The 22,900-nt window shown below is 43.1% G+C and overlaps 1 protein-coding gene across 3 annotated transcripts in view; it reads left to right on the top strand.

Annotated features, from left to right (window-relative positions):
• The window catches only part of SIPA1L1 (signal induced proliferation associated 1 like 1), a 224,061-nt gene that overhangs the window by 60,767 nt on the left and 140,394 nt on the right, over positions 1-22,900 (top strand). The gene's annotated exons all lie outside the window — the stretch shown is intronic.

Raw genomic sequence — 22,900 nt, 5'->3', positions numbered from 1 at the left:
AGAACATTTTTTCCCCCTGAAAAATGCTAACGTATAATTTGAACAGATTCATGAGTTGATATTCTGGGGTAAGGGAAGTAAACCAGACATGTGTAGGGAGGGAGCATTTTCCTTGACCTGTGCTTATTTTCTAGATCATGTGCTTTAAAGATCACACTGTATTGCTTAGGACTTCTCTTCATCATATATGATTTATTTTCCATATAGAAAACAAATCTCAAAATGTATATAAGCTAGTTTTTAGTGTAGAACTGATTGATTCATTGAATAAATGCAATTCTTACCGGTGCTCTTAAACTGAGAACTTAGCACAGTGTTGTGTGTAAAGTGATAGGTAATTTAGATAGTCTGTTAATTGAAGAATTTGAGCTTCTCATCTTTCTAGTTGGTGGTGGACATGTTGGAGGATGACGGATATTGCATGCCCAAACCAATTAGTTAACATCTCTTGATGGCTCTGGTGAGCTTCATATTTTGGAGGTTAAGGTTTTGTTTGAAATTCATAGCCTTATACAATTACAGACTTTGAACTTTGGCCCACCTAGGTGAAATATTCTATTCAGTCGCTTCTCATATACCAAGGATGAGCATAAAATAGGAGAAAAACATTTTTCCCTTAATGTTTATGAACTGTGGTATCTTCTGTGAGTTTGTAAGGGCATATCCTGATAGGTTATCTCTGTTCAGCAGAGGAGTTTGGAGAAACAGAATGTCTCTTTGTGTTAATTACCAATTTTAGGAAGTCTGTGTGCCCTGGTTCTCTTAAGAACAGTATTACTGCTTTCTTTGCATGCATGCAGACATGATACTGAGTTTAAAAGTGGCCAACCTTAAAGAAAAATATTTAATTTAGACACTAGAGATTTAAAATTAAAAAGTTTTTTTTATAAAAGCAAAAGTTTAAAAATGTGACTTCTTCTCTGCTGTGGGCTGGTGAGAAGAGATGATCTTTTTCTGTTGCCTTGAGTCTTGGGCTTCTATCCGCTTCCCCCATGGGAAGCCGCAGATGTTCTCTGCCTTGGAGAGTAAAACTCTCCCAGATGACCTTCTGTATAAGTGGTTTTCTTTGTTCATTTGTATATTGGTAAGAAAAAGGCAACAGTTCACAAATTACAACATCCGTTGATGAAATGAGCAAAGAAAAATGAAATTAAACCAAAGTCACGATCGACTCCTACGTGAATTTATACTTCAAGAAACCCAGAAGTGAAAATTGGACTCTTCAGATGTAACTGCAATGAAGAACCCTGCCTTCTCCTCCTGTGGTAGCTAGGAGTTGGAACATCAGGCTCAAGTTGACTGCAAAATAGAACTAAAATATTATCTCTGGCTTATTTTGAAATGATAACTGCTAATTTTCTAATGTGTATAAGTTCGGTTTTTTGGAAATATATAAACCAGTTGAAATGAAAATGTTTCCAATTTCCTATAAAAGGAATATTGCTAACGTACATGTAGGTAATTATTTAAAGTGTTGGTTTGTGGTATGCAAAGCATTTGTCTCATGATCTTTAAACCAGAAACCCACTTTTAGAATTAGTATTCTCAATGGCATTCCAGGTGGCATAGGTAAAATATATTTTATTGAATTCAAAACTTGCATGCTCTATGTTGCTTTTACATCATGTATTTGTTTATTATCTGTCTCTCCCAGTAAGCATAAACATTTCTAGGGCCATATGTTCAGTACATAAAGTGGTACCTCAAATATTTGTAGGATAATAGTTGTTTGTTGAGTGAATGTCAGAGCACAGACTGAAAGATACATGAAACAGGAACACTTTTGCTTGATGAGTACCCAGAGTTTGCCAGGCATTGTATGTGACTTACTGTCTACGTAGAGAGCACGGCTTTTCTTAAAGTGCTGACTTTTTGAAGCCAGCAGGAAACTGGACGTGTGGAGGACTCCAGAGTGTTTCAGGGTCTTTTGTTCTCAGAGGTGAGTTAGGAGCCTCCCCTACTGCTCTGTGCTTCCTCCATGAGCCATCGTCACAGGGTGCAGGAGGCTGAGTACTGGGGTGTGGTGGGGCTCGAGTTGTGTCCACAGGTGGGCAGTGGCTCCTGAAGCCTCACATGGTGTATCACTTTAATTTTCTCAAGCATTTTGAGTACATGCAATGAGCAGAAGGCAACTGCTTTGTTTTCTGCTCAATTTTAATTTCAGCTGTCTTTTGTAGAGAAAGACAAAAAAGTTTTTCCAGCTTTTTGTAATAATCTTCATGGCTTATAGATTTGTTTTCCTAGTGGCATTGAACCCTCCCAGGAAAAAATTATGCCAGGATTTTGTCAAAAACATCCTCAAGGAATTATAATTTCCTCATTTAGGGCAGTAGTGCATCTGGATCAGAGATGTTCATGTGAAATATGGTGATCCTTTTATTTACCCTTACCCAGTAAATAAGCTTATTTATTGGTCAACAAATAAGAACAAGATAAATACAAAATAAGAACAATTTTATTTTAAGCCAGAAGCTTTAGACTTAGTTCCTGATTCATCATTTGACTACTTTGAACCTGATTCATGATTACAGACAAAATAAGAGCTTCTGTGCATTTGCTACCAGACATAAAATTTAATTTTTAAAATTTCCCAAAGCATGCTAAGTGCTAAAAAAACAAGAAGCCCACTCCCATTTCAAGTCAAATATGTAAGCATGCTTTTTATTTGGGTTTTTTTTTTTTTTTTTTTGGCACGAAGATTCACTTTATTTTGCTAAACTAGATTTGATATGAAAAACTTTCCCTTGGATAATAATTGAAATATAGCCCAAGGGAGTGAGACTTTTTCATTAACACACCAGATTTGTGCTTCATGTGTGAGATGTTTGTATATTCTTTTGTGCACTCTGATTACTATAGGAACTGAATTCAGAGGTGCATCTTTTTTTTTTTTTTTTTTTTTTGAGTCAGAGTCTCGCTTTATCACCCAGGCTGGAGTACAGTGGCATGCTCACACCCACTGCAACCTCGACCTGCTGGGCTCAGGTGATCCTTCTGCCTCAACCTTCCAAGTAGCTGGAACCACAGGCACGTGCCACTGTGCCCTGGAACCACAGGCACGTGCCACTGTGCCCAGCTGATTTTTTTGATTTATTGTAGAGATGAGGTCTTGCCACGTCACCCAGGCTGGTCTTGAACTCAGGCAGTCCTCTCATCTCCACCTCCCAAAGTGCAGGGCTTACAAATGTGAGTCATCACATCACTCCTAGCTAGAGGTGCATCTTAAAGATCCTATTGTAATCGACCATTTATTATTCTTTCATTCTGCTTACAAACTCCTGTTTAAACTTTATATTTGATCAAAATAGTTTCCAAAAATACCAAAAATTAATAAAAATTTTAAAAATATTAAAAATTAAATCACAAGTATTTATGAGTAAAAGTCACAGTTACTTGTTGAGATGTATCTGTTGTTTCTGTTCATGTAGGCATTAGAAAACCTCTCTGTGTCCTAAGTGAATGGACATAAATTTATTTTCTCACGTATGAAGCAACCCCAGATAGCCACATTCCAGGACTGGTGCAGGTGCTAGATGGTGCCACGAAGGACCCCTGACCTTTTTCCTTATGCCACTGGTGTCTTCTCAGGCTGGCTCTCTGCATGTCTGATGCCTGTTATGGCTGGCCTGTACTCCAGGAGGAAGAAGTGACAGGGAAGGGCGAGGTGAGCCTGTTTCTCCTGGCCAGGGAAGCTTGAGTTACCAGGATGTTGCACGTTGCAGACTCTCCTTTCTTTTCTGTGGTCAGAACTAGCTTAGGTGGCTACCCCTAGACTAGTGACTAGACAAGGGGCAACAGAGTCCATAAAGGAGCTAGAAGATTCCTGGTGGATCCGATGGGGCTAGGTTAGAGGATTCATGCCAAGGTGTTCCACACCTGCTGAATGAATTGGGAAACAAGAGTTATGAGGTCTTGGGAGGATGGACCTGGGGTGGACAGTGGACAGGATCTGCTGCCCTGCTGGAGTGAGTACAACATGCACTAGTAAGGTGAGGCATCCTGTGCACTTTGAGTCTCCCAGATTCTTGGTTTATTAAGTATGGATTTTTTTCAGATTCTTTAAATACTCTTCTTTAGTCTTAACTTGTCATTTTTTGAATGATTTTGATTTTAGGATAGAAAGTCTGTGTTTTAGTCTTCTTGTACATTAACTATATCATAAAAAATGAGATTTTAGTCAGAATACTCTAAAATTGACATTTTTTTTTTTTTTTTGAGACAGGTTCTTACTCTGTCACCCAGGCAGGAATGCAGTAGCGCAGTCACAGCTCACTGTAGCATTTTTCTCCTGGACTCAAGCGATCCTCCCACATCATCCTCCCAAATAGACCAACTAAATTTTTTAGATTTTATAGAGACAGGGTCTTGCTATTTTGCCAAGACTGGTCTTGAACTCCTGAGCCCAAGAAATCCCCCTACTTGACCTTTGAAAATGCTGGAATTACAGACTTGAGCCACCATGCCTGGCCTAAACATTTGAAATCTATTTGATTAGTTTATACTTTTTAAAAGGAATTCTTGGCTAGAAATAGTGACTCATGCCTATAATCCCAGCACTTTGGGAGACTGAGATGGGAGGACTGCTTGAGGCCAGGAGTTAGAGGCTACATTGAGCTGTGATCATGCCACTGCACTCTAGCCTGGGCACCAGAGTGAGACGCTGAAAATAAAAATATTTATTATAGTAGCCATCTAGAGGATTAATTTTTTATTTTATTATTCAATGTCTTGATTATTTGTTTTAAAAATACATAGGCAATGATCATATTCTACTTTTAAAGGGTAATATTACATCATAAAAATTTTCTTGTGTAGTATATCATTTAAAAATTGCTTTAGTGTCGTAATATGCTTAACTATTTTCCAGTTATACATTTAATTCCATGTTGTAGTTACATCTTTATACAGATTAATATTTTATGTGGATTACTTTCTTTAGTGTCTTCACCTTTTTTTTTTTTTTTTTAATTGGGGACAAGATCTTGCTGTTTCACCCAGGCTAAAGTTCAGTGGTGTGATCATAGCTCACTGCAGCCTCAGACTCCTGAGTTCAGGTAATCTTTCTGCCTCAGCCTCTTGAGTAGCTGGGATTACAGGTACACGATACCACACCCAGCTAAATTTTTATTTTTTGTAGAGACAAGGTCCTGCTATGTTACCTAGACTGGTCTTGAACTTCTGAGCTCAAGCAGTCCTAAGTCCTCCCACCTTGGCCCCTCTACGCTGCAATTATGGGCATACACCTCCGTGCCAGGCCTAGAATCTTCACATTGTAATGACTTTTGAACCTTTTGGCTGATTGCAGTTCAATTACATTGTACTAATTCACAGTGCCTACAGCAAGCTGTGAAAGTAGAAGATTTTCTGTCAATTTTTCCTTTATTGATTATTATCAATTAAAACAAATTTTTGTCAGTTAGCAATTGGTGCATTATATTGATTTTTGTTTTGCAGTAGTAAGGCTAACTATCTTCTAGTCATATTTTTTTCTTTTATAAATGATATATTCCTCTTCTTGTTCAATTTGTTAGTTTAAGCACTAAGGTTTGCTTTTTGTTTTTGTTTTTAACTGTGAATTCTTAAGAATTACAGTCAGTGCCTTTTGATGTATTGAGCGTAAAGTTTCCTTTGGGTCTTCATCTGGCTTTGAGTCTCTGGATGAAATCATTGCATTGTCCTTGATCCTGTGACTTTTCTGTGTCCCCCACGACATAGTGTGTCTGCGTCACCCTGTGCCATGTCCACACGCCTGTCCCACTGAGCTCCCTCTCCGGGCCCTGCATCCTGGTGAGTGCCTGTGTCACCTAACACTCTGGCTCTGGCATTTTTTCCGTGAAGCCGTCCCTAACTGCAGAAAGCGTAACTGAGTATCCTGTGGATCTCACTACACCATGTGCATTTTTCTAGTCATACTCCTACAGCACACTCCTTGGCACACAGAAAGTGCTCAGGAAATATTAGTGATCTGGTTTTCCTTCTCATTTTCCTTCTTAATACTGTTATCTTTTATAACTTAAAGTAGTTGCCCATTTTTGGTTGCTAAACTTCAGACCCACTTTTCTTGGTGCTAATGTGAATACATGAATTTATTTTTATGAACTTTTCTTTCTTATTTTTAACAAGCACACAGAGGCCTGCTTTTGCTTTAACAGGTATTCCATGTGAGCAGTCTCCTTCTTCTTCCTCTTTACCATGTTTAAGTTTCTAAGCGCAGGTCTAAAAATATGTTCCTTAAGCAGACTTTGAGAATAAACTGTCACACATGTCTAATGGAGGGTGAATATCTGTAGTGTATAAAAAAGACAAAGACCTGTAGAAAAATGGGAGAAACATAAGTAGACAAGACTCACAAATTGAAATCCTCTGACTATCAGGGAATGCCAGTGAGTGCAGAAAGATGATACAGTGTATCCCCATATTGGTACTAACATACAGTTGGAGTTGTGGCAGCCAGAGACCCTGTGTACTCCTGCTGCTTGTGGTATTGTAACTGCTTGGGATAGCTGTCTCGGTTTTCTGATGATGATGAACAGTGCTCCAGGTTAAGCTCTCAGCATTTCCCATTCTCAATTCCTCCAGAGGGACTTTCACATGTGTTCTCAAAGAAGACATGAAAGGAGAGTTCGTTCTGTCATTGTAACAGCAACAAACTAGAAGTAATCTGGACATCAGTCAACAAAGTCTGGTATATACAGAGAATGGAAAACATTCAGAAAACATTCAGGATCTATAACTCTTTGTAGCAACATGGAAAAATCTTGATAACAGTTTTGTGTGAAGAAACAAAAGTGCAAAAGAATGTGTTTCAAGTGATGCCATCTGTGTAAATTTCATCAACATGCAGTGTACTAGCGTGGGCTTGCTCTTGTTTAGCATGAGTTCAGTGAGCTTGTGGGAAAGGGGGTGAGTCCTTAGAGAAGCTTGTCTGGAGGGGCCAGGACAGCCCTGGGGTGGGAAGTTGGCATTTTATCTATTTTGGTGACATTCTGTTTCTTTGTGATCTGCAGCAAATTTGGCAGACAATTCATATTTATTTTTTTAACTTTTTTTTTTTTTTTGAATTAGAGTCTCACTCTGTCACCCAGACTGGAGTGCAGTGGCCGCTCCCGGCCACCGCAGCCTCGACCTGCTGGGCTCCGGAGATCCTTCCACCTCAGCCTTCCGAGTAGCCAGAACTACAGGCGTGCGCTACCACGCCCGGCTAATTTTTGATTTATTGTAGAGATGAGGTCTCACCAAATTGCCCAGGTGGGTCTCGAACCCGCAGACTCAGGCAATCCACTCACCTCAGCCTCCCAAAGTGCTGGGATTACAGGCTGAGCCCTCAAGCCCGGCTTCAATTCATATTTATTAAATCTAAATGGTGAGTATCATTTTTTTTTCAAAATTTTCATAATTGAAACTTCTCAGTTTAAATCAATAGCGTGGCTGTCTCCAGTTAAACACATCAGATCGAACACAGTGCAGTTATTTCCTGTTCTTCCTCATGCCCTATTGCAGTGTTATTCAAAGTATATAAAAAGATACAAATACACCAGGACAAGAGGAGACACAGGAGCCAATGAGAGCAAGCAACATGGCTTTGTCAGCAGATAGAGGGATGAATTGTAGCTAATTTAGTAATGTGGAGGGAGCAGAGCTGAACGGCTTCACAAAGAGATTCCAGGAAGCCTGGCCCATGCAGCCTGTGACTGGGGACCCCAGGTAGCTGGGAAGATTGCGTGGAGGGGAGGAACTGGTTTGGGTGGAGACTTGCATTGCTTCCCTAGACATTGTGTCCTGGTGGCTTTGGATACAGGGAATCATTTGAAACATTTTTGCTGAGTGTGGTTTCCAGAATGCCAACAGCCAGGCAGGAAATGGAGCCATTCTGCTGAAAGACTGAGTTGTCCTAGAAATGAACTGTGATGCTGGCTTTTGTGGGACTCTCAGTGTAGAGGGGAGAATCCTCTGATTTTAGCAGGAAAGAAGTTTACGGAAACAGTGTTTTCATAAAGGCTTTTCAACTAGGCTTGGAAAATGGACGCAGAAACAAAGGGAAGTGTAGTGGCCACACCAGCCCCATCCTACAGGACGGCTGGCATGACGCTGCTCCTGCACATGACACATCTAGCCGTGTGTTACTGAGGGTGCTGCATATACCACTGCCACTGCTACCACCAGCTCCACAAGACTGGGTCTGCCTCTTCCTCACCTTCTCCCGACACCACCTCTCAGCCTGGAGTCCGTTGTCCCAGGCCAGGGTGTATGTCTAACACCTCTCTGCGAGAATGACAGGGTTATATGACTGTGGCATGTCCATTTTCTGTCATGAAAGGCAAGGACATGCCCTGGATAAGAGACACAGGCTCAGCAGATGCTAGGAAGTCACAGTCGTTTCCCCTCTGTCCAGTTTTCCAAGTAATTCAGCTGGATTGCTGCCGAGTTCCCCAAATCGAGTCTGCTTGGTTACAGCAAGGCCAGCTTCCACAAAGTATCCATCTGCTGCTCTAATGCCTCAGTTGTAAGTAGAGAAGGACAGCCAGTGAAAGCAGACATATGAGCAGACCTTCCATGCGAGATGAAGAGTCAGAGAAGACAGAGGAAAACAGACACTGAAGGTGAAAAGAGAACATTAAAGATAATTTATTAGAAGGATGAGAGAAAATATTGCATTCATAAAACAAGAATAGAACGATGTTATTTTTTTGTTGTTTTTTCCTAACAAAAGAAAGAGAGAACACAAAATTTCTTCAAAACTGAACCCAAGAGTCAATGTGAAAGATAAAATAGTATGGTTGGAAAATGAAGTTCAAAAAATCTCCCATATACCTAAAAGAAAAGATAGGAAACTTCAGAAGGCCCAGCATCCAACAAATAGCACATTCACAAGATAAAAGAGTACAGAATGGGAAGGAAAGGATTAATCAAAAATTAAGTTTCTCTCAACTGAAAGAGACATGTTTTTATATTGAAAAGGCCCAGTGGGTGTCCAATACTATGAAAAAAACAGCTCAAATGCCAACCCAGTATGAAAGGTGATCTTAAAAAATTCCAGAAGACCACGTCATGTTCATGAAAGAGCAAGAATCAGAATATTATTGGATTGCTCAACAGCAACAGTAAAAGCCAGAAGATCATGAAATACTACTTCTCTGTTGCTTATAACAGAAAGTCTGAAACTGGGTCATTTGTAAAGAAAAGCCCCTTATTGCTACAGGTCTGGAGACTAAGAAATCCCAGGTCAGGGGCTGCCACTGGTGGGGCCTTCTTGCTGGTGGGGCATCACCCTGCGGGTCTCAGGGTGGCATGGGGCATCACATGGGAGGGACCTGAGTGGGCTGACTCTCAGGTCTCCTCTTATGATGACCCATTAATCTCTTCCTATCATGACCCACTAATGGGCTTATGAGACCATGAGTGGCCTCACCTCCCAATCCTGCCACACTGGGTATTGACTTTCTGTTTTTGTTTTATTTTTCCCCCCTGAAATCCCTGAGCTTCAATGTGTGTTAAATTTCAGAGGGGACGAATATTCAGACCATAGCAACCTTGAAGATTCTAATGGTAAATGTTTTACCATCTGTAGTTTTTTTAAAAAATAGAACTCCTGACCTCACAAAATACTGGGATTATAGATGCGAGCCACCCAACCTACCTGTATTTTTATGCCCCCAATCATCAGTCAGTTTAAGGCTAGACATGCCTGGACTCAAAACATTTACTGCTCATGCACCCCTTCTTAGGCAGGTGCTGAATGAAGGCAATGACCCATTCAAGTGAGGTAGTAAACCAGGAAGGGAGGAGAAATAGGGGACATCCGTCGGTAGAGCAAGGAAGGAGCTAGCAGGAAGGCATGGTGGGCTGTCCCAGGAACACCCATACCATTGACCACGGGGTTCACCGCTGAACTGGGCATGGGAAGAGCTGTGGGGGAGGAGTCTTTGAGAGAAGAGACCTGGAGCTGAGGGGAGCCTGCTGTTGTGGGCCACGTGGAAAATGACGAGATTTTTGTGCTTATCTTGTTATGTTTTGGATTGTGAGGTCACTTCTCGCTATTCCTGTTCCAAAGTGGGTGACGTTTTTGATCTAACCTCTACTAAGGGCTGAGTACCCTAAAATAAGCAAGGTGCCATCCCTGACCTGAAGTGTTGCAGCTCTGTCCTGGTGCATCAGAAAGCTTTGGACAGTCAAGATGAGTTTGCACAGTTGCATGTCCACTTGCATAGAACAGGCCTTGCTGAAGGAGGACAGGGCTCCAGAGACTGGAGCAGCATCTCTCCTTCTTCAGGACCATGTATACTTCCAAATGCTGAAAAGAGGCCACTGTGTGCATGTCCTTAATGGGTTGTACTAGTGTCCGTGGCCTCCAGCAGCAGAAGACTGTCTGTTTTTACTCACCATCATTCCCAGTGGGTACTGGCATTCCAGGCATTTTTCCTAATAGGTATATGAGGGTGCTATGTTGTTTTGACATGCATGTTTTTTCTGCATGTGATAGCCATGGTTGTTAGAATACTAGATGGGCCATTTTTGGTGCTTGCGTTCTGTTAATGAATTTTGCTTTTTTTTTTTTTTTACTCCAACATAGTCTTTCTTTTAAACTTGTTCTAACTGCAGTTTTGCCAGAAATCTTCTAAAAGATAGTTCCTCGCTTTTTCTTAGCAGCAGATCTTGTACTGGAAGGTAATAGTACATAGTGAAACCATGATTCCTTTAAATCAGGCATTCTGATTTCTAAAGCAAGAGCCTGGTATTTAATCACCCTCCATCCCCTGAGTAACCCCAAGGGGTGCTGGAGAAAGGATGAGGCAGGATTGATAGGGAAAGGGTGGATAGTGTCACAGAGTGGACAAAGGGTGGGTCAGAATGGGAGGAGGAAGGGCATGTGGATTGTGTCTGTGAAAGTCACCACGCGTCTTCTGGAGGCTCAAGAGAACTTGGTGTGGTCAGGGGACTTGTAGCTGGTCTCTCTCACTTGAACTGGTGTGCAGGGCTCAGGAAGCCTGGTGGGGAGAGCAGGGAGGAGCGGGTCTGTCCCTTAGGGAGACAGAGCCTGCATCTGGGAAGTTCTAATTTCCCAGGAAGGCACAGGGAGGTTACTGTGAGGATGTAGGCAGGAGCACGGGGCCCACGGACACCTTGTAACCAGTACCCTCAGGCAGTGGATCAGGTTTTAAAGCCAGCACTGCTGCAGCACAAAGACTACTTTGGGATCAGACTTCTAAGAAAGCTGGAGGATTGATTTCACTTTGTCACAGCAATGAGAAGTGTGGTCAAATACCAAGACTTCCTGCCTCAAGGTTTTATCTTTGAACACTTAGTTGGTTTGCTTTTTGCTTAAGTTTTTTTTTCTAGTTTGTGTGAAAGCTTAAATGATCAAGTTAATAAATTTGTGAGGAAAGTCGTATTCAGAAATCAGGGATTTTTAAGCTTAGGGGGATTTGATTAAAATAATTTTTTTTTTTTTTGAGTTGGAGTTTCACTCTTTCGCCCAGACTGGAGTGCAGTGGCTGCTCCCGGCCACCGCAGCCTTGACCTGCTGGGCTCCGGCAATCCTTCCGCCTCAGCCTTCCAATTAGCTGGAACTACAGGCGCGTGCTACCATGCCCGGCTTATTTTTGATTTATTGTAGAGATGAGGTCTTGCTAAGTTGCCCAGGCGGGTCTCCAACCCGCGGGCTCAGGCATTCCACTCACCTCGGCCTACCAAAGTGCTGGCATTACAGACTGAGCCACTGAGCCCGGCCGATTAAAATAATTTTATTGGAAACATGTATAATGTGTATGTATATTTGTATGTGTGCATAATAAGTTAAAAAGTCTGGAGGACTGGGGTATGCATAAAATTAAAGAAAGAGATTCCGTTTGCTCCCATCTTAGTTTTGTTAACCAGGTGCTAGAATTATCTGTGCAGGAATTCTGCTTTTACATCGGGCTGTGTAGAAAGGAGTCAGCTCCTGTGGGACATGTATCATCCAGGGCCCTGACCAGCCTTGTAGGGGCAGTCTCCTTCCTTATTCCTCCTCGCCCAGGGCCTCTCTTCTGGTTCTGCAAGTGTGCTTGAGTCTCTTCTGAAGACAGCTGTCTCGCCTGCTGTGTCCTTGCTCTCCACTGCCTTGTTATTCCTTGTCTGTCCTACTGGCTGTGTCTTCAGCCCACACTCCACGCCTCTAAGAATTCGTGTAGCTTGGGCATGGCCACCCTTGGGATTGGAATGGGGTGTCTTGAAGGAGGTGCACACTTTTCACTTCCTCTGCACTATTTCAGTTTTATACATTTTCAGTAAGAAACCTGTCATCTGCTGAGTAAAAAACTAGCTTTGTAAAAGGGACCAGCAAAGGAGAGACTTTTGTGTGGTAGAAAATTTCCTAGACTATCATTTGTCATGGGTGGTAACTGTTTCCACTTCCTGGTTGCTGTTGTCTCTCCCACTCTGCTGAATTAGCCACCCTGCCCTCCATTGTCCTATGAGAATGCATTTACTTTGCTAGGGTTTTAAGTAGTTGATTTTGTTGTGTATTAGCATACCGTTTAGTTGTTTCATTGTGACAGTGTCTTACCCAGTTCTAAAGGTATTGCTTTTGGGGGGGTCTTGTGAGACTTGCTTGTTTTTAATGCCTGTTTTTCTTGGACTTTGGTGAGTGACTGGAGGAAGAGTCAAGCTGCCATTGTTTCTCATTCTCACTACCTTTGTGAAGACCCTTTAAGAGAGAAAGTGAGGCTGAAACCTGTATTACAATTTGATGATGTGAATTTGTTTTTGGCATGTCTCCTTCAACATAGATATAGTCATAATTACATTTTTAAACCACAGTAAAAGTAAATTCCGTTAATTCGTCAGTTAATTTTGACTCCACTTTAGCTGAGAACATATGACTTTTCTTTTTAAGAAACAGTGTATCGCTCTGTTATGTGCAGGCTAGAGTGCAGTGAGTTCAGTAGTGGCTCATTGCAGCCTCAAACTCCTGGGCTCAGGCATTCTTCCTGCCTCAACCTCCTGAGTAGCTGGGCTACAAGCATGTATCACCATGCCTAGCTAATTTTAAATTATTTGTAGAGATGGGTTCTCACTATATTTGCCAGGCTGGTCTCGAACTCCTGGCCTCAAATGATTCTTCTACTTCAGCCTCTTGGGAGACTGGGACTATAGGTAGGTACCACCACATCCAGCTAATTATTATTGTTTCCCCAGGCTGGTCTCAAACTTCTGACCTCAGGTGATCCTTCCATCTCTGCCTCCCAAAGCTCTTAGCTGGGAATTACAGTCATGAGCCATTGTGCCTGGACTTTTATTTCTAATGATTACATTTGAAAGGTCACTGAGCCTTTGGGATGAATATTGGACAGATCTCTGCCCTCAAGAGGTTAAAAGTTTTATTGGGAAGAAAAGGCCCAACTACCTGTGGAGTGAATCCTTGAATTTTTAAGAAAGAGGGAATCCTGGTGCAGAGAATGTGGCTCAGGGATCAGCCCCTGGAGTGGTGATCCAGTCCCTCCTGAGCCACAGGGTCCTCGTTTGCACTCAGGTGAAAGAGTACCCCTTTGCAGATTTCTGCAGGGTACAGCTTGGCCATGCCTGGTGCCAGGTGACAACTGTGCTTTCAGCTGATGCCACAGGTTCCTGAAAGAAGTGTGTTCTGGAAGGGCAGTGTGGTGTCAATGGTGCTGGGGGCAAGTAGGAAGGCGTGGCCATTACGTGGTCTCACGTGGCCCTTGAACCTGAGGTGAGCTCCAGTTTTTGTGTGGAGCTGACTGATCGAGGGAAGGCATTCTTTCCAGCAATTTATGGTGTTCCGTTACTGGTGGTGAGATCACAGGTGGCAGTCAGGCTCCTTGTGGGTGGGAGCTTTGTGGAAGGACTCAGATGTGCTTCCTTCTCTTAGGATAAGGAGTGGCCTGCAGGCAGGCACCAGTTTGTCTTGAATTCCAGCCACCATCAGAGAAGTGCTGGGAGCCGCTGCAGGGGCCCCCTGAAGTTCCCAAGTGCATAACACTTGGTATTTGTATACAGCTGCCTGTCCAGTGGTATTCATCCCACTGGGTGGCTGCAGCACTCCCGATCTGGGAATTTCTGCCAGGACCGCTGGCTGTTGGGCAGGCCTTTTTTTTTTTATAAGGTATTTTCACGGTAGTTTTTCTACCGTCATTTTTTCCCCCGGTAGTTGCATTTTATTAATTTTTGTCATAATATCAAAATCTATAATTTCTTTCTTTTTTTTTTTTGAGTTGGAGTCTCACTCTGTCGCCCAGACTGGAGTGCAGTGGCCGCTCCCGGCCACCGCAGCCTTGACCTGCTGGGCTCCGGCGATCCTTCCGCCTCAGCCTTCCAAGTAGCCGGAATTACAGACATACGCTATCACGCCCAGCTGATTTTTTTATTTATTGTAGAGATGAGGTCTCGCTGCCCAGGCGGGTCACGAACCCACGGGCTCAGGCAATCCACTCACCTCAGCCTCCCAAAGGCGCGGGATTACAGGCTGAGCCACCAAGCCCGGCTAAAATCTATAATTTCTTACCTCTGACATTTATTTAGTAACTCTGTGCCATGAATTGTTTATTTTATTTTTAAATTTCATTTCCATTGCTTTGGGGGGCACAAATGGTTTTGATTACACAGATGCGTAGTATAGTGTCTACCATAAAGTTTTTGACCCCCACCAGACCAGTGTGGATTTAGAGAGAGCCTACTGTGTAGTGAGAACTTTGTGTCATACACAACTTACTTAACTTTATAACTTTGTATTTTTTACTTATTTAATTTTTAATAGAAACAGAGTCTCACAATGCTGTCCAGGCTGGTCTTGACCTCAAGTGATTGTCTTGCCTTGACCTCCTGAGGTTCTGGGATTATAGGCATGAGCCACTATGCCCGGCCTTAACTTTATGACTTTGGGCAGATCTTTTACCTTTCTGTGCTGTTTCTTCATTCATAAAATGAGAATGCAGTTGACCATTAAACAAGTGGGTCAGCACTCCCTTCTCTTTTGCACAGTCAAAAATCTGAGTACAACTTTTGACTCTCCCAAAATGTCACTAATGATAGCCTACTGTTGACCAAAAGCCTTCCTGATATCTTAAAGTGGTGGACACATATATTTTGTGTGACATATGCATTATGTGCTGTCTTCTTGTGATAAAGAACAGTGGTACCACAGCTGCAGACCCAAACTGTGTACACGTCTAGCACTCTGCCTCTTCTCGGTAATGTCATGACTTCTCCCTGCTTCTTGGGAGCACATCCAGCATTGCTCATGGCATTTTGTGTGGTCCCATCATGTTAGAGGTCTACGGCACAGCCCTCAGCATGATGACACACAAGAGCCTTGGAAAGTCACTTTCTGCTGTGACACACATTTGCTAGAGATGAACTGCTCACGTGGAGGTGGTATCCTCTTCATGGAGACTCGTAGCAGGGAGCTCGTGGCAACAGGAGGAAGTGGCCGAGGGAAGACTACAGAGTTAATGTGGCCCACGGTGCATTGTATGCAGTTCCGGCTTCATACTCAGCTTTACGTGTGTTTACACTTCTCTACATGGTGGATGGTATAGTGTGTGACCTATAAGTGTTTCTGTGAGAGTTTTGATACATTTTAACTTTTAAAATATCTGTGTATGTAGTGTGTGATAGTAAATGATAAAATAGACTAGTATCTACATATGTAGATCATGACATTCCCAACTTTTTCTTAATTTTTCTGATATTTCTAGGCTTTGCAGTTCATCTATAAGTTTTTTGAAATTGTCACAAGTCTCCAAAAATTTTTTTAGTATATTTATTGAAAATAGCCTGTGACTAAGTGGCCTGTGCAGTTCCAGGCCTCCTATGCCTCTGTCTTGGTGCTGTGAGGACAAAGGGAGGCAGGAGGCATGAGGTGGAGACAGCTAGTGTTGGGGAGCCCCGGGGCAGGGTATGGAAGGAGACCGGCCACATGTGGTGAGTTTCTGTTTTAATTTTTCCTTCAGGTTGTTGGCCTTGGGTGGTATGGGGTAATTGTCTGGACAAGACCTCTTCCCCCATTTGGCTTCTTTCTGCTCCTTCCTCAGGGAACAGCCCCTGGCCAAGGCTTGTCTCTGCAGGATGTGCTTGTTCTCTGTAAGGAATCCTGGGGTTTAGAGTCCTGGGGTTTAGGGTCATGGGATGCAGATGACCAAACAACCTAAAGACAGTGTAGTCGGCACTGGTAATCAGTAGGATTGCAAACACTGCCTGGGAATGGGAATGATTCACCTGCTTGATTATGAAACTACTTGCTCTACTATCCTGAGGCACGAATTCTGTCATTATTAATGGCCCGCTGCCATCATTGACCCTCCTGTAAGAGCAATAAACTCATATCTCTCCCTGCTGAACCTCCAGGCGACTTCTTTGGAAGGCTTCTCAAATTTGGGATTATCACATTAAAGGTGGCATTTTATTTTATGTGTTATTTTATTTATTATATTGTATTATTTTCTTTTCTTTTAATTCTTGAGTTGGAGACTCTGTGGCCCAGGCTGGAGTGCCATGGCAGGATCATGGCTCACCACAGACTTAACCTCCTGGGCTCAGGCGAGCCTTCTGTCTCAGTCTCAGCACTTCCAAAGTGCTGGGATTACAATTGTGAGGCATCAAGCCTGGCCAGTACGCTCTCTCTACGTAGCCTTCTTTGATTTCATTTTAATTAGGGGATTTACCACAGAGCATCTTACTCAGAGGACCTGATATTTGTTGAATTTTGACTTGTTTGGTGGTTTGAAGGATTGGAGTTATAACACAGTACAGTGTTTTATAATTAGTATTTAAGGGGATATTATAATTAGTATTTAAAGGGATGTTCATCATATTATATTCCCAGATCATATTTTATGCTTTTAGCAACAGAATGATTATTTTTTCCTCTTAAGTTTTGTTTCTGATTAGGAAGGTGACACATGCTCATTTTAGAAAATAGAAAAATATAGACAAATGCAAAAGTCCTAGAAATTACTCATAATCCAACTATTTAAGACAAACATTGTAAATCCTTTGGTGAACATTCTTACCTTTTTTGATATATCTCTTTGTAACTTAAAAAAATAGCTAAGTTTGCAATTTGTCATGTATATACAATTTTGGTCTTATCCTGTCTTCTTCTAAAACCTGGACCGCTTGTTCCTAGTTGTGTTCTATAAGGATACATGCTATAAAATGTTTTTTTTTCTTTTTAAAAAAGTGAGTCAATGATCAAATCAGCTAAGGAATCTCTTAGTTTAATAACACTAGCAATGGTAATGGTATTTATTTTTAAACTTCAGGTTTCACGGAGGCTTTACTATGTTAATATGTATCATGGTGTCCTATAGGTGATATGCAGTGTGTCACTGCTGCATTCAATTATGGAATGCTTTTTGTAGACTAATAGCTGGAGTGACAGTTGGAAATTGGTGCCTCTCCCCCTTACTCTGGGTGTTTACTGGCTGCCCCCGGCTTTGATTTCTCAAGTTCTCCTCTCCAGATCTTATTCGGAATAAGTTGTTTAATACCAGATCATATTTGATGATCAGTTGTTCAGTATTGTTGAATAAGTTTTTAAGTGCATTTTAAATGAATATGAAGGTACAGATGAGTATGAGAAGGCTCCTCATTGGCTGCATTAGTCTGCTCTGGCCTCCTAGCCTGGTGCCAGGCTTGGAGATTCTCATGCCCCTGAGGAGCTGGTGATCTTGCTTTCTTTTCCCTAAGATGACAGCATATTACACCCCAAATGCTTACTTTTCCTCTCATAATTCGGATTCCTTTTTACCTTTCTGCTCTTTGCCCTTTACTCTTGCCCTTCCTACTTGATGCTATTTAAACCTAGCTCTTTGGTATTTTATTAGTTGCTTATTGCTTATTTACTTGTGAGAGATCTATCTGCCCATACACATCTCTTCTCCTTTATTTTGCCAGCCATTGAAAATCAGAATCCCACCACATGACTGTTCCATTCCATACCACTTTCCTTCTGTCCTCCCTCTACCATCAATCTTTCTGCCCATCTTCCTGTTCTCTTCTCTGCCCTCAGCTGTACAAAGTAAATTCAGGCTTCATCAAGCCTTTAAAGTGTAACCTTCCTGGTGAGCTTCAGTCAGGAGGGTTTGGGAGGCAAATATGAGTCTCCCTTTTGGTCCTGACTCTGGTCAGTAGACCTGTTTTAAATTGCTTGTGTCTAAATAAGATGTAACTTTATCCCATGAAGTGTTTTGTGTCTGTAACTTTTGTATTCATTTCGTTAATGCCCACTTGTCTCCATCAGTGTGTCTTTTTCAGATAGTGAATGCCAGCAGAGCAGGAGCTGGAGTCATCAACTCTAGCTTTCCCCATCCTTCCCGCTCTCTGCTGCAGAGAGAGAATGGAAACCAGAGATGGGGGAGATGCCTTTCTCAAAAGTTATGTGCCAATTCAGAAATCCTGATGACCCATGACATTGCACTTGGTTCTTTGTGTGTGCTCAGGCTGACTTGAAAGAGCGACGTCTGTTCCGCTGGGATGTCACTTTTGTGTAATGTCAGTGAAATGCAGGAAGGCCAGGAGGGGATGTAAAGAAACTAGGTTGCCTGCTTTGATTATTTTATCAAATCTGATATCCAAGTCCTGGAGTTATATTTCTGTTTTGGAATACTGTCCAGTTACATTCTGAAGTAAAAATACTCATAGGCTTTTCAAATCCATGTACACAACTTTCAACTCTATTTGTATGGAAATACTCATAAATACTGCTGTGTGTGTGTCTCTGGATGACAGGGCCTATGAATGAGCAGACGCCTTCCATTGCCCGGAACCTGGAGAGCTGGCCACAAATGTGAGGTTCTACCATTGAAGAGCCTGAGTGTCTCATTTTGGAATGTGGACATTTTGTTGAGGATCGCTGCCAAGCTCTTCTTGGTGACCCTGCTGTATTGAACTGTCATCCCTTCAGAACAGGAACTTTTGTGCTCTCTAGTTGCGCCCTCCCCGCCCACCGTCTTGTGCACTTGGCACACAGCACATTACCTATGTTTATCCTAGCTTTCATTCAGTTCCCTGAGTTATTTATTGTCTTCACTTCCATACCACTCATTTGAATCTTGAAAAAAAAGAAGAGATCTTTACATTTTTCTGCCTGTTAGTTAATTCATGGTGTCAAATAGATAAATGAGGACTATATCAAATGAGCACCCACATGTGTGTGTTTTTTGAGATGGAGTCTCACTCTGTTGCCCAGGCTGGAGTGATATGGCATGATCATGGATCATTGATGCTTCAGCCTCCTGAACTTAGGTGATCCTCCTGCCTCAGCCTCCCATGTAGCTGGGACTACAGGTGCACACCACCACACTCAGCTAATTTTTTTGATGTTTTATAGAGACAAGGGTCTTACTATGATGCCAAGGCTTGCCATATGTGTTTTATCTGGAGTTTATTGAGAGGGTTGTGACCAAAGGATTGGAGATAACAGTGTCAATATGATGTTTAAAGCTGTTAGCACCAGTGATGCCACCAGATGGCCTGCTGGTGACCATGCACATTTCCACCCAGTAATGTCCTTATTCTTTCTTCATTCAGTTGCACAGACAACTGTGGTCCCACCACATCAACACTTTTTCCATAGTAATGTCCTCACTCCAATGTACTCAGACCTGCATCTTGTCTGATGCCTCCGTGCTCACATGCATCCTGATGGCAGGGCCTTTTACATCCCCTTCCTCCTTCCAAAGGGAGAGAAATGGTGAGAGAAGCCAGCCAGGGACTCTGCCTTAGGTGCACTAGCTTTTACTCAGAGTCCTGTAAATAGTGAGCAGTGGGTGCAAAAGAGAGTCAGGAGAAAACACAGAAGCAAGTGGTTGTCACAGAGATAAGAAGAGAGTCTGGTGGAGGGAGGCTGGAGAGTGCGTGAGCCTCTCGGGCCAGAAGTACACGACTGTGCCTCGCAACCAAGAGATCCCTGGAGGGTCCCCACAGCACTCTGGGTGCTGTGCATTCTTGGCAGCTGATCTACTGTGGTTCTGCTGGTTCCACCAGGAGAAGTGTCCAGTTGCTCACATTCAAAATGGGGAGTGCACAATGAGGGGGAGTGCACAATGAGGAGGAGTGACCCATATATGTCCCTGTCATCTTTTACTTTTCTACGTCTCCCTACTGCACCTGGAGCCTCCCATGAAGGAGGGACAGTTCCTCAGAGCTTCTTGGCACCAGAGGTGTGGCCCATGCTCAGAAAGACTATAGGAATGTGGAAAATGATTCAGAAGAGAGGAGGAGGATACATTTCTTCTGGAAGAAAGGCATTATCAGAAAGAATAGTGGGTTAGGTTGTGAGCAACCTTGAGTGATGGAGAGCCTCCATTAGCTAAGGAGAACTCATTTGCCTAAATGGTGGGCCCGCTAGATGGAGTTGGTGTTCTGGCTAAGTGGATCGACCACGGACTTAATGTTATCTGGAGCTGTAAAATGAAACCTGTAATAAGGGAATTTGTATATAGCCAGCTCTGTCAGCAGATGGAGGTGACTGATGTCAGTATTGCTCTTCTGTGGAATTCTATTGCTTTATCATATTTCACGAAACTGAGGTAGGGCTGCTGATATTTAAAAGAGTCACTAATCATTGTCAGCATATGCTTGCTATTTCAGTCAACCCTAAAGACCAGGTTTTAAGGTGTTCTTGATCTGTCCTGTGACACACACAGACGGATGGCTTTATTTTCCATGGGTAGTTTAATAAACCCAAAGTATACACGTGTGTGTGTGTGTGTGTGTGTGTGTGTGTGTGTGTGTGTGTGTGTCTTTGTGTCTGTGTGTGAGTGTGTGAGTGTGTGTGAGAGTCAGTCTCCAAAATTCAAAGTTTATATTGTACCTCAAAGGAGTTTGATGCTATAAAAAAGGATAGGAAAAAGAAAGAGAGAAAAATCTGCAGGAAGGAAGCCCTCATAACAACAAGATCCTCTATTTAACTTAGATTCCACATCTCAGACCTCTCAGTCTTTCAGGTCATTAAACTGTGGCTTCTCTGTCCTGTATGTTTATTTGTGTTTTAAAGTGAAAACACCAAGTTATTGTTATATTCAAAAGGTAATAAGAGTTTTGATGTTTCTTTTGGATTGGTAAGAAGTTTTTATATTTAAAGATAAGATTTTATAGACATTAAAAAGCAAAGGAGCTGGGCTTGGTGGCTCAGCCTGTAATCCCACGCCTTTGGGAGGCTGAGATGAGTGGATTGCCAGAGCCCGCGGGTTCGAGACCCGCCTGGGCAGTGAGACCTCATCTCTACAATAAATCAAAAAAATCAGCTGGGCGTTGTAGCGCATGCCTGTAATTCCAGCTACTTGGAAGGCTGAGGCGGAAGGATCGCCGGACCCCAACAGGTCGAGGCTGCAGTGGCCGGGAGTGGCCACTGCACTTCAGTCTGAGCGACAGAGTGAGACTCCAACTCAAAAAAATAAAAATTAAAAAAATAAAAAATAAAAAGCAAAGGAAGCAGATGGGGCAGTCTGGAGAAATGCAGGTGATTTCATCTACTGTGTTTTATGCCAATGTTTAGCTCCCGCCCATGGTGGGTTTAGCTCCAGGTACCCCAGGAGAGACAGTTCTGTAATAAACTGCTTCCAGGGTAGCAAGGCATGTCTTCATCGTGGTGGGGTTGGCTTGTTGTCCTTCTAGAGAATGAATGTTCTGGGGAGGAAAGGTGACTCTTGGATTTCTGAGAGGTTGGGTGAAATGTTGAAAGCATCTGATTTTTATAAGCCTATTTAGAATTCTTTGTGCTGGCATATTCTTTCCTTGGCAGCTGTTTTATTGAAATAATCAATTTTGGAGGTGTGCAGGTATTTGCATTTTGGTTCCATTGGTTGGTCCCGCTCCGTGTCATGCAGATCCCGTCTTGAGCCCTGGCTGTGGCAGTGTGCTGTCCCTTGTTGCTTGCTATTGGAGGCAACAGTTAGCACTTCTGGCCACTTGAAGGCTCCTGGTGGAGAGAGGAGCATGTGAAGTTCTGGAATGTAGAGGCAATCCCAGCTATCTGACAGCAGTAGTGTCTGGAGTGATCAGAAGCCGGGTGTAATTAGGGAGTGGTGGATAACTATTGTCTCCAGACAAAAGATAGTGCAAGGGGATTGGGAACAGCTGGCACTGCTCTGGAGCAGCCCACCACCTGGTCTGTGCTCTCCCACCGCTCAGTACTTCTGCTTTGGACAGCAGCAACAGCAGCCTGTGGAGCCTGCTGTGCTGGAGGGAAGGAAGCAGAGGGAAGGAAGTGACTGCCTGGGAGGCAGGAGGCTGGCTGGGAGCCACAGGACTCCCAGGAAGTGAGTGCCTGTTCCCAGTCAGTGACTGAGTTGCATCTGTGTATAATGCCATCCTGTGGGCTGGGTGCCAGTCCACAGTGCCTTCCCAAACGTGCCCAGGGCCTAGACAGAAAGGTCACGTCTTTTGTCCCTGGCAGAGTCGACCCTCTGCTTGTCTCCTGGGAATGCTTGCTGCTGATTGTGCTTAGGGTCTGTGCTGCCAGCTGCCTGCTGGGAGGAAGTAGATTCTGGGCTCATGCCTAGAATGATGCTTGTTGCTCTCTGTGATCCACGGGAGACCTGGAGAGGCCTGCTGGGGAGTGTGTTCTTTCTACCACCCCCCAACATTAGTGATGGGGTGAGGGACTCACAGCATGAGGACTCGCAGGCATCTTGTCCTCAGTGAAGCACTTCTAGCTTCAAAAGTAAGCAAGCCCAGAAGAACGGGGAGAGGTGGCGGTGTTGTAATGCTAAAGCCCTCCTCTGGGTGAGTGACAAAGTGAGAAAGACACAGAAGGGCTGATGCTGTGGTTGCTCCAAAAGCCCTTCTTACTCTCTACTGCATTTGCTCTTGCTAACTCTGCTGAGCCTTTGGAAGGACACAGCAAGTATTGGTTTTGACATATGGAAGGAGTGAAAAATAGGGCTGCAGCATATTCAATAAA

Source organism: Carlito syrichta, unplaced genomic scaffold (genome assembly GCF_000164805.1).
Source record: "Carlito syrichta isolate Samal-C Ts95f unplaced genomic scaffold, Tarsius_syrichta-2.0.1 Scaffold314032, whole genome shotgun sequence".
NCBI lineage: Eukaryota > Metazoa > Chordata > Mammalia > Primates > Tarsiidae > Carlito > Carlito syrichta.
The sequence above is the reverse complement of the archived record's forward strand: the minus strand, read 5'-3'. Positions and strand labels throughout refer to the sequence as shown.